Source organism: Rhinolophus ferrumequinum, chromosome 23 (assembly GCF_004115265.2).
Source record: "Rhinolophus ferrumequinum isolate MPI-CBG mRhiFer1 chromosome 23, mRhiFer1_v1.p, whole genome shotgun sequence".
NCBI lineage: Eukaryota > Metazoa > Chordata > Mammalia > Chiroptera > Rhinolophidae > Rhinolophus > Rhinolophus ferrumequinum.
The window spans coordinates 21,066,458-21,076,614 of NC_046306.1; the positions used below are offsets into that span (position 1 = coordinate 21,066,458).

The following is a 10,157-nucleotide window of genomic DNA, read 5'->3' on the forward strand; positions in this document are numbered from 1 at the left end:
TTCCATCATTGCCCTGTCTAAATGCTTCCATCCTTTTTACTCCCAGTTCTACAGGCTGGTTCAGATCACTCCAGCCCAAAGAGATCTCCCTTTCTATGGAAAACTCTGCCATTTACCTATTACCTCTGACAACTCATTGATTCTTTACACATAAATTACATCATCTGGTTTTATAATGTACTTTTAGTAACATTATTTAACTTGCTCCTCACGATAACATTCTGAAGAAGGCAAGACCTAGAATATTAACCCCATTTTATAGATGACAAAATGGAGGTTCAGGGAGGGGAAATGGCTTATTCTAGTTTACTTGGCCAAACTGGTGCCAGGGAACAAGAGTAGACCTTAGTCTTCTGAACCAAGCTCTCTACTTCAAACTGCCTTATTATCAGCCACATCTTGACGATTATCTCATCTCCCTAAAGAAGTCCATAGGTGCCCTGAAGGCAAGAGTATGCTTTATAGACATTTCCATCCCTCACAGCACCAAGGAAAGCATTCAGCGGGCTCCATACAGTTTGGCCAACTGATTTCAATATTGTTCCCAACCTTCAAGAATGAACACAGGCATATTTCCTCTTCTTCTAGGCCTCAGAGGCAACGCTATATTGTTGGAAGGAATCATGAACACAACACAGCATCCCAAGTAACATTTATTTTTTGAGGGAAGAGGAAGAGAATTTCAAGATCAAGATAAGTTCAATGTTCCCTCAATTTCCTAGGGCTCCGTCCTGCAACATGTTCAAAGAAGGCTGGCAGAGACAATGGCAATGGGCTTCAAGCACAATTTAAGCACAATTAATAAGTCACAAATTGATCAAAGGCCATAAACTACACCTCAAATAATTCCAGTTGCAAGCAAAACAGAGAGCTACTTTATTTCAAAACTGAGTATAATAAAACTTAAAATGATGCAATACGAAACTTAATTTTCTTCATTCCAAAATAAGAAGCTAGACAATACCAAATCTTTCTGGAAGCCAGCCAGAGAACTGATGTGAGGAGAACAGTGAAAGCATTAGACAGATGTCTGGCCATCCCACCTGAAGGACAATGTTGGCTCCTCTCCTAACATTCTTGATTTTACACACTAAGTATTGGCCGCCTCAACAATAAAGGATAAATAGCTGGATAACAGACGAAGAAAGGGAGAGGGGGAGGGAAGGCAAAAACTAAATCTAAGCACTGGAAGTCAGATATTCAAAAAGGTCTTTTTGCCTAGTGATACATCCATCAATTCGGCTATTTTCAGTCTGAACCCTCAACCCAAATATCTGGACCAGGACAGCAGGGCTAAGAAGCATCTAGGATTTGTTATACTTTTGTCTCCCTCTCAGGACTGAAAAGTTGAGGGCAGGAATCCTGTTTTCCTTGGTTTTTAGGTTCTCCATAGGGAGAATACATAGCAGATACTCCAAATTCCTGGAATGAATGATTGAGCTTATGAAGGGAAGGCAGTTGGACATCAGAGCATAATCATGTTAGAACGCCTAGATAAACTACTTAGCATGGCAACTCTACCTAAAACCCTAATTTTAGTAAGAACTGATTTTAATTGATGTGAAAAATCAATTTAGGGTGAGTTTTTAAGGGCTGAAGACAAGTTTTTCTTGTATTCAACTGATTCAGGCACAGCTATCATTATTATGTTGATAGCACCGTTTCTCAGTGCCAGCTTACAGCTACCTGCAGGAACAAAGCCCCAAAGCTTTAAAATGGTCTATGTAAGCAGGGAACAACATTTGACTTCTCCGGGTAGCATGACCATACCTTCCAGAAAAGAAACCCAGACCTAGAGAAATAATGAGTTATGGAAATTATTCTTTTAAATCTACTGCTGAGCTTGCTTTCACCAGCACAAAGAATTACAAAGGAAACTAGACAAACAGATCAACAGTACATGCAAACAGTACCTTTAACTAGTGAAATCCTTAATAAAAGAAAGAAACAGGAGACAGCTAATACCAGATAAATGTCTTTGGAATAAAGAAAACCTGGCCAATAACATCAAGCTTCTAAACCTAGCCTTCTAAAAGAGAGTACTTACTTGGAATAAAGCAATGATTCTTACCTTGACAAACAACTAGTATTCAGTCCCTGCAGATGGCATTTCAAGGGCCAGGTAACCTCAGTAGAGATATCTACTTCATAAAGCTAAAACTCTAAGGCAATGCAAATTTCTGGTCTAGTGTTTTTCCAGTCCTAGTAGTTTGGGAATCTTGTCATGTTTTTAATTTTCCCTTTGTTATGTGATTTTTAAACAGTTTGCTACATATCTAAGTGTAATTTTTTTTACAGTCTTGGATTCCAAGTTTGTCCCGTGGGACAACAGCTCCAAGTTTGTAATGGAACTCAGCAGACAATTTGATAAATTCATCTCACAAGCAATTTTTCAGCAATCTGTCCACTCTAAAAAGCAATATCCATCTGTTTATATATTGAAAGGTATCTGTGAACCCAGAATTTAACCCTCTGAGAAACAGTGCTGTAGCAAAGCCCTTTCTCCTTCCAGAGATGAATTCTTAAGCCAGAAATTCAGACTGTTAAGAGGTAAAAATACCATTCAAGATTATCTAGTCCAACCCCGTTGTTTTACAGACAGGAAGACTAAGATCCCCGAGAGTATTAGGTAATTATAATTAATGTAATTTTGGCAAACATCAAAAGCCCACTGAATGCTATTTCCCCCAGTGAAACTACACTGGGCATGTTGGGAGGACAGCCAGATTTGCACTTTAGTCAGTGAAGCACTCCAAATACATGTGTCTGAGGGACAGAAAACCTGAGTATTCAGCTACAAACTCTCCACCCCTACCTCAGCATAGAGAACGGGGGGTGGGGGGTGGGGGCCAGTAGACAGCCTAAATGGCTCTCTGGGGATGTAGACTAGAACCTAGGTACAATATCCCATCCTTCGTCCCCTCCTCCCGGGAGGTACAGCACATGAAGGCCATTATGAAGTGACAGAAAGTCGCCAAAACTGAGGAAAAAGCAAGGGCTATAAAGTCAAAAAAGATAACTAACAATGATACTTGACAGATGCCTGACTCTAGTTATTCACTTAAGTGGGGGAGGGGCAGGTGACTAGAGAGGAATCTCCAATCCTTTCCTGTCCCCAGCGCCCATCTTTTGGGCCTTTACAGAATTTCAGGGACCTCCCAGATTATTTTATGAGGAAACAGGCCAGAGAAGAAAAGGGGCCCACAGAGAGTTCGTAACAGGGACCAGACCAGATGATCCTCAGGTTCATGACTAGGCTCATAATTTATCCCACTGCCCCTCTCTCCAGTCCTGAGAGCCTATTCCCCATCACGGATCGGAAACTTCGTTGCAGTACCCAAGGGGCCGCTGCAGGACAGCAGGCTAACAGTAAAGCTGTCATCCTCTCCCTTCCAGTTGTACATTGTACAGGATCTAAAACTGAACACAACTAGTTTTTTAACAGATACTCTTGTGAAAACCCTCCTATCTCCATCCCTACCCCTCTACCACTGCCTAAGAAAACAAGGGAGAAGGGAGGGAAGGAGAGAGGGAGGGAGAGAAAGAGAATACCACTCCAGAGATATTTTATCTAAATCATCATCTAGATCATAAAATGTTATTGCTAGAAGGGACTCTGGGGGTCATCTAGTCATTATTTTCCATCATGATTCAGATGAATAAGCCTGGACCTTTGCCACCTGACAAAAAGACTGAAGCACAGAGCAGGATCTCCTGACTCCTGTCCCTAATAAAAATCCCTCCTGCTCTTCCTCCCCATCCTGGCCCACCCTGACCTGCCCCACCCCACGCTCTCCCTCTACCACTGTGTCTAAGCTACTGAGATCCGCTGCCTTTCTGGGTCTGAGCTCCTCAAGCTGATTTACTCATCGTTGTTCTCTCAGTGCCAAGCAAAGAGTAAGCAGAGGTGACTTAGAGAGGAACACACTAGGACATGGACAGAGCAGTGCCAAAGGACTCTATCTGAAGAAAAAGTAAGGTTTCCTTGGCTTTCCATACGCGGTCTTCAGAGCTGTGCAGGGCCTGGATGTCTAGGAGCTAATATTTCCTCTTTTCCAAAACTAGTGCTTATGTAACCCAGTTTAGCCAGGTATAGTTACCAGATTTGCTGTGCCATACTCTCCCTCACGTCTGCTCCCGTTCCCCTCTGCCCTTCCCACGAAGAACTAGAATCAATAACTGGAAGGTAAATGAAAGCAAATGTAAGACCCTACATGAGAAATCCTTCATTTCTTACATGCTCCTTCTCCTGTGTCTTCACCTCAATTAATGGCATCTATTATACGACTGTACCAAGTGGAAACCTAGAAGTCATCTTTCTTCCTTATCCTCCACACCAACAATCTTTGATTGTCTCATCATTCAATTCCATCTTCTTTCTATAATACACATACACCCACACACACATACTCTTCACTTGAAACACCATCACCTCTTGCCAGCATTACTCCAACAGCCTCCTAACTGGTCTCTTTGCCTATGGCGTTCTAGCCCTCAAATCCACTCCCAAAGTAGGTAGCCAGAGATATCTTTCTAAAATGCACACAGGATCATGGCCTCCTCATGGTGAAATGAAGTCCAAACTCCTCAACCTGGGCAACAAGGCCCTTTCATGACTTGGCCTCTGCTCTGCCTATCTTGCCAGTCTCATCTCTTGCCACATCCACCATTTCATACTTTATGCTCCACTCAGGAATCTAAAAAATTACACTTAGATATGTAGCAAACTGTTTAAAAATCACATAACAAAGGGAAAATTAAAAACACGACAAGAGAAAGTTATTTAACCCCTACCCCCGGTCTGTTTCCTCACCTACACAATGGGAATAATAACAGTTACCTCTCAAGGCGGTTATGGGAAGAAATAAGTTAAATGCTCAGAAGAGTATCTGGTAGACCCAGTAAAAGAGCCAAAAGTCTTACCTACTATCCCCACCATCTCTAGACTTGCTATTCCATCTAGAACAGTCTTATCTCTGTCACCTCCTAGACTCTCCAGAGCTCTTTTCCTGGCTTATGTTTGTTTCTTTCTTGAGATCTAGGCTTAGCCAACTCCTCTGAGGAAGTCTTCCTTTACCCTCCAAGGCTGGGTTAGTTACTATCCCTCTGTGCTCGCACGGTGTTTGTCCTGTCACAATACTTCTCACACTGCTTGTTTCCTTGCCTGTCTTCCCCACCAGGCTGTATATACCCAAATCCCCAAGATTAGTTCGATGTGTGGCATGCTTAATTGTTCAGTGAATGGAAAACTTTCCAATAATGAGGTGCCTAATGAAAGACAATCTCATGAGGTAGCCATTTCAAATGTTGGTCAGGTGGCGGGCTGGTCTACATAACTTTGAAGACCCTCAACTAACAGGATTCTAGACAATAAACAATTCAACACACTCTGACCTCATTATCACACTCAGGGCTTTGGATTTGAACATGTAGGAAATGTTGGATCATCAGATTTTTTTAAACAAAGTGCAACTCCTTAGATCTGTTTGTTGCCTTATTACCCATCTCATTAACACCTCCCAGCCCACACCCCTGTTGGTATCAGGACAAAATCCCAACTACCCTTCACAAACATAAACACCACACATCCCACCTCTCCACACACCCCCCCAAACACACAGAGTCAAACCAAAGGGAATTCTGAGAGGCTAAATACAGCATTTAACACCATTTAACCACCTGCAAGCAATGAGGAACCATAAATACCCTCTAGGAACCCAAAAGGTAATCCCTCATGTGCCTTTATGGAAAGAAGAAGGCAAAGAGGGAGCATTTCATAAAGGTGATCCATTTAATCGTTCTCTGAATAGTTCTGACTTGAGCTGCTTCCATAGCACTGCTACTGTCGATCACTGCAGCCCTATATGCCCAAACCCTGGATAGTCAGAAAGGCAGGTACAAACAAGACAAGGGTGAAGAATCCTCTGGGATCTATTTCAAGGGTAGGAGGTCTCTTTGGAAAATACAAAAGAGACAAGTAGAGATCTCCAGAAAGGATTCAGTGATAAAGAACTTCAATCCACAGAGTGGGGGAAAAAGTAGAGCTGCATGCCACACCCTACTGCCGAGATGGACTAATAATCATTTTGCACTTACAGAGCACCCAGAGGTTAAGGGAAGCACTAAGAGCGCCAGCTTTGCCAGTCACAAAAGGAGAGATATTGTATGATTCTAGTTACGTGAGGTACCTAGAGTAATCAAAGTCATAAACACAGAAAATAGAAGGATGGTTGCCAGGGGCTGCGGGGAGAGGGGAATAGCCAGTTAGTGTTTAATGGGTACAGAGTTTCAGTCTGGGTAGTCAAAAAAATTCTAGACATGGATGGTGGTGATGGTTGCATAACAATCTGAGTTACTTAAAGCCACAGAATTGTACATTTAAAAATGGTTAAAATGGTAACTTTTATGTATACTTTTTACAAAATAAAGCACACCAGCTTTAAAGTTATATTGTCTGCAGCTGGCAATTACATGACCCTGAGCAAGTCATGTAAACTTTCTAACCCGTTTTCTTCTTCTGTAAAACAGGAATAATAACAGTACCTAATTCATACAGTTGCTCTAAGGATTAAATGAGGTGCTGCACAGAAGTCCTTAGTCCAGTGACTGATACATGGTAAGTTCTTAATAAATGTTAGCTACTATTCCTCCTGCTCACAACTACTATAATGCATTTTAATAGCCATTTCTCATAGTCCCCATACCCTGTGAGAATTTACAAATAAGGACACTGAGGTTCAGAGAGCCACAATGAGGAGCTAGTTCATGATGTCACATCAAATCTTCTGCCCATGAGAGGTGTCCTGCCCTCATCATTAATTCTGTGATTTAAGCAAGGCAAGCACCCTAACCTGTGTCTCAATTCTCAATTATACCTGCAAAAAGGAGATATAAACCAAACTCTCTAACTCCTTCACAGGACTGGATTAGAAATGAACTCAGATAATGGTCACAGAAGAGTACTACACCATAAAGTACTATAAAGTAAAAGTGGTGACTTTTGAGTACTAATACACCTATGCACAAAGCCTGGCCTCCTTTTAATGCTAAATCTGAGACATGGAGAGTGGCTATATAACTTCCTTGTGATTTTAATTTACTCAGGATTCCCGGTCTGAAGGGCTGCAAAAGTAGTTTAGTGCCCTTTCAAAAGGTAGCAACGTATGGTAGAAATAAAAATACTGGAGCAGGAGACAAAAGACTGGGAGTTCTAACTATGATTCTGTCATTAACGTAGTCTGTGAATTCAGATAACTTCCCCTTTCCAAGGTTCAGTTAACAAGGGAGGGAGGGGAATGCAGATAAAGAAGTTGTACCAGATGGTCTGTAAGACTCCTACATGCCACAACTCCTAAATCCAGAATTTTGGAAAGAGGAGAGCAGAGCACACCTCCAGACTCCGAAGAACTAATGCAAACATCAGGAGATTCCTCAAGACCTGGCCTAGGAACAAGATCCTCTGCCTGCTTTTCAGATACTCCCCATAATGGACATCAAACACATTAGAACACTTGCCAAAATTAATTTTAATTCACTTTTACCCCCCTGGGCCTTATCTGAAAATAGGAGAAAACTCTATTTGAAGGTAAGGAGCTGAAGCAGTTGACTTGAGCCACTTCCTGCTCTCCTTCCCCCAACTAGGAGCTATAAATCTAAACATAGAGAACATGCAAGGTTTGGGGGGGGAGGAACATGCCATAAACAAAATAAAGGATGGCCCTCACTGTTTATAATGACTTAAGCCTTCCTTGAGCCAAAACCCCAGGGAACTTGAATTGTGCTTGAGATCTGGAGTCTCCTGCATCCATCAACTTCTAATGGGCAATACGAGCAAGAAATTCATAGTAACATCCTTTCCCTTGGACGTCCAGAAGCCCCAGAATGGGATTTCATCCACAGTATAGTGGACACTGGCCCAGCAGTCAGGAAGAACGGAGTGACGTCTCTAACGGAGTGACCCAAGTCAAATCCCCTCTGCACACAGATTACAGAAGCTCACACTAAGAAATAAATAACACGTACCAGCACCACGGCTTTACATTTCTGTGGCTACTAACTGTGATTTGAAGCAAATTACTTAACCTCTCTGAGCCTTGATTTCTGCTTTTGTAAATGGGGCTAATCCCAGAAGGCCGCTGTGGGCATTAAATGAAGTAAGACTTATGAAGTTCCCGAGTCAAGTTCATTAAATGGTTCCTGTTGGTATTAACTTCTTCCACATATTAGTTTCCCTCCCTGAATCCACAAACACCCTTCGAAGCGACTTTCTTTCCCCCATTTCACAGAAGAACAAACTGAGACTCGGCTGCGAAGGGGGCTGCGTTAAGTGCAGAACACTGCCCCAGCTCGAGGGCCTGTTGTGGATCCTCTCCAAGCCCAAGGTGTGCAAAGAGCCCGGGACCCGCAAAAGTGAGGGCCGAGGAGGCGCTCAGGCCCGTGGAGAGCGAGGCAGGACCACTTCTGCGCGCCACCGGGAGCCCGCAGACCCAGCCCGGGAGAAGAAGCAGGCAGAAACCCGGGGACGGGGCCGGAGCCCCGCCAGCCCAGGGCCTCCCTAGCGCGGCCTCCGTTCCCCTCCTTCCTCCCCCCGCCGGGCGGGGCGGGGCGCGGCGCGAGCACAAAAGACTCCAACTTCCTAGCGGGCGCAGGCCCACCCCGCCAACTCCCGGTCTAGGCCCGGCCCGCAGGGAGGAAGCGGGCAGGAAACGCCAGGGCGGCCGGGAGCGGGCGCGGATGGGCCGGGCAGGCGACCCAGGGCCTCCGGCCCGGGTGGGGGTAGGTTCGGGGGGAGGGGGCCGGGAGTTACTCGGGCTCCTGGGACTCCAAGAATAGCCGAAAAAAGAGTTTCTAAAAATAGGCAGAGGCTCGCGCGAATTAGTGGGCGACCGAAAAGGAACAAGGAACACCCCCCACACCCCTAAGGAGACGCCCGCGGCCACCACTCACCCGCGCGGAGAGGTCTGGAGGAAGCCGCGCGGCACGGAAGAAGGCGGTGCCACCGCACTCGGGGGCGGGAGGGAAGGAGGAAGGCAGAAAGCGGACCCGGCCGCGGCGTGAGGAGCTGAGCACACCCGCGTGGGAGTCGCCCCCGCCGCCACTACCGCCCCCTCAGCTTCTCTCAGCTCTAACTGCCCTACGCCCGCGCCGCTCCGCGCCCAGCCGCACTGACAGCGGCGCGAGCCCCGCAGCTGCGAGTCCTTCCCTCGGCCGGTACCACTGAGGAGCGCGGGGGTGAGGGCTCCCGGAGCGGTTTCCCTCAACTCGGCCCCGCCCGGGGCTCCGGCCCTGGCCCCGGGCCCTCCCTCTACCCCGCCTCTGTCTCTAGGACAGAACATGGTAACACAAGCTCGTTGAGTCCCCAGTCCCGCCCTGACACAGCCCAGCTTCCCAGGCACATGGGCTCTACCCACCCCTTCAACATGGCTGTGGAAAGGTCCAGAGCTTCGGCGGGGAGAGGAGATAGGAGGGGCCGGGGCGGAGTCTGACAGGAAAAGGACTGAGGTGGAAACCTGGGAAGGCGGGGCTAAGGGCGGGAAGAGAGAGTCGCTTACAGCTGTATGGAGCGAAAGGTGGGCGGGGACTGAGGGTGTTGTTGCCAGAGAAGAGAGGAGCGCAAGGCAGGTGTGGAAGACAGTACAGGCCTCGCAGAGCCAGGAGCCAGATCAGTGGAAGCGGGGCGGGCAGGCGGGAGGGGGGGAGTGGGAGGGGCCAAAGGGAGGCCTTGCCCAGAGGAGGAGTCAAGGGTGAAAGGAGGCTGGGGAGGCGGGGCCAAAAGGAAAGAAAGATTGAAGCGGGACTGGAGGAGGAGGGCCCGGAAGCCGAGCAGGGAGGAGGGGGCCCAAAGGTGGCCACTTGGGAGGAGCCGGAAGGAGGCGTGACCCAGAGGGAGATCGCGGGGGTGGTGCTGAAGATAGGAGGGACCTAGGAGATGGGACCCAGACAAATCCGCGGGGGGCGGTGCCGAGGGATGAGGAAGAAACCAAGCAGGAAGGAGCCCCAAGTATTTTCACTTTCAAGGAACCAAGTGCGTGGTGTGGGCGAGGGTTCGCTCCTCCCTACCTAGGAGGGGACTGGGCGGACAGGCCGCCATGAGGGTGAGTCTGTGGAGGAGGTGCCACTCCCACCTAAAAATAGGTTCAATTTAAGTACCTTTACCC

General features: G+C 46.7%; 1 protein-coding gene across 4 annotated transcripts in view; it reads right to left on the minus strand.

The window, feature by feature from the left end:
* The window catches only part of RALY (RALY heterogeneous nuclear ribonucleoprotein), a 72,254-nt gene extending 62,824 nt beyond the window's left edge, over positions 1 to 9,430 (minus strand). The window contains exon 1 of one of the 4 annotated variants that reach the window (XM_033094746.1): positions 9,411 to 9,430. The gene's annotated coding sequence lies outside the window, so the exon portion shown is untranslated. Of the gene's footprint in view, positions 1 to 8,946; positions 9,213 to 9,410 lie in introns of those variants that run through there. The other 3 variants (XM_033094747.1, XM_033094744.1, XM_033094748.1) reach the window with 3 other exon arrangements.
* Positions 9,431 to 10,157: the final 727 nt, after the last annotated feature.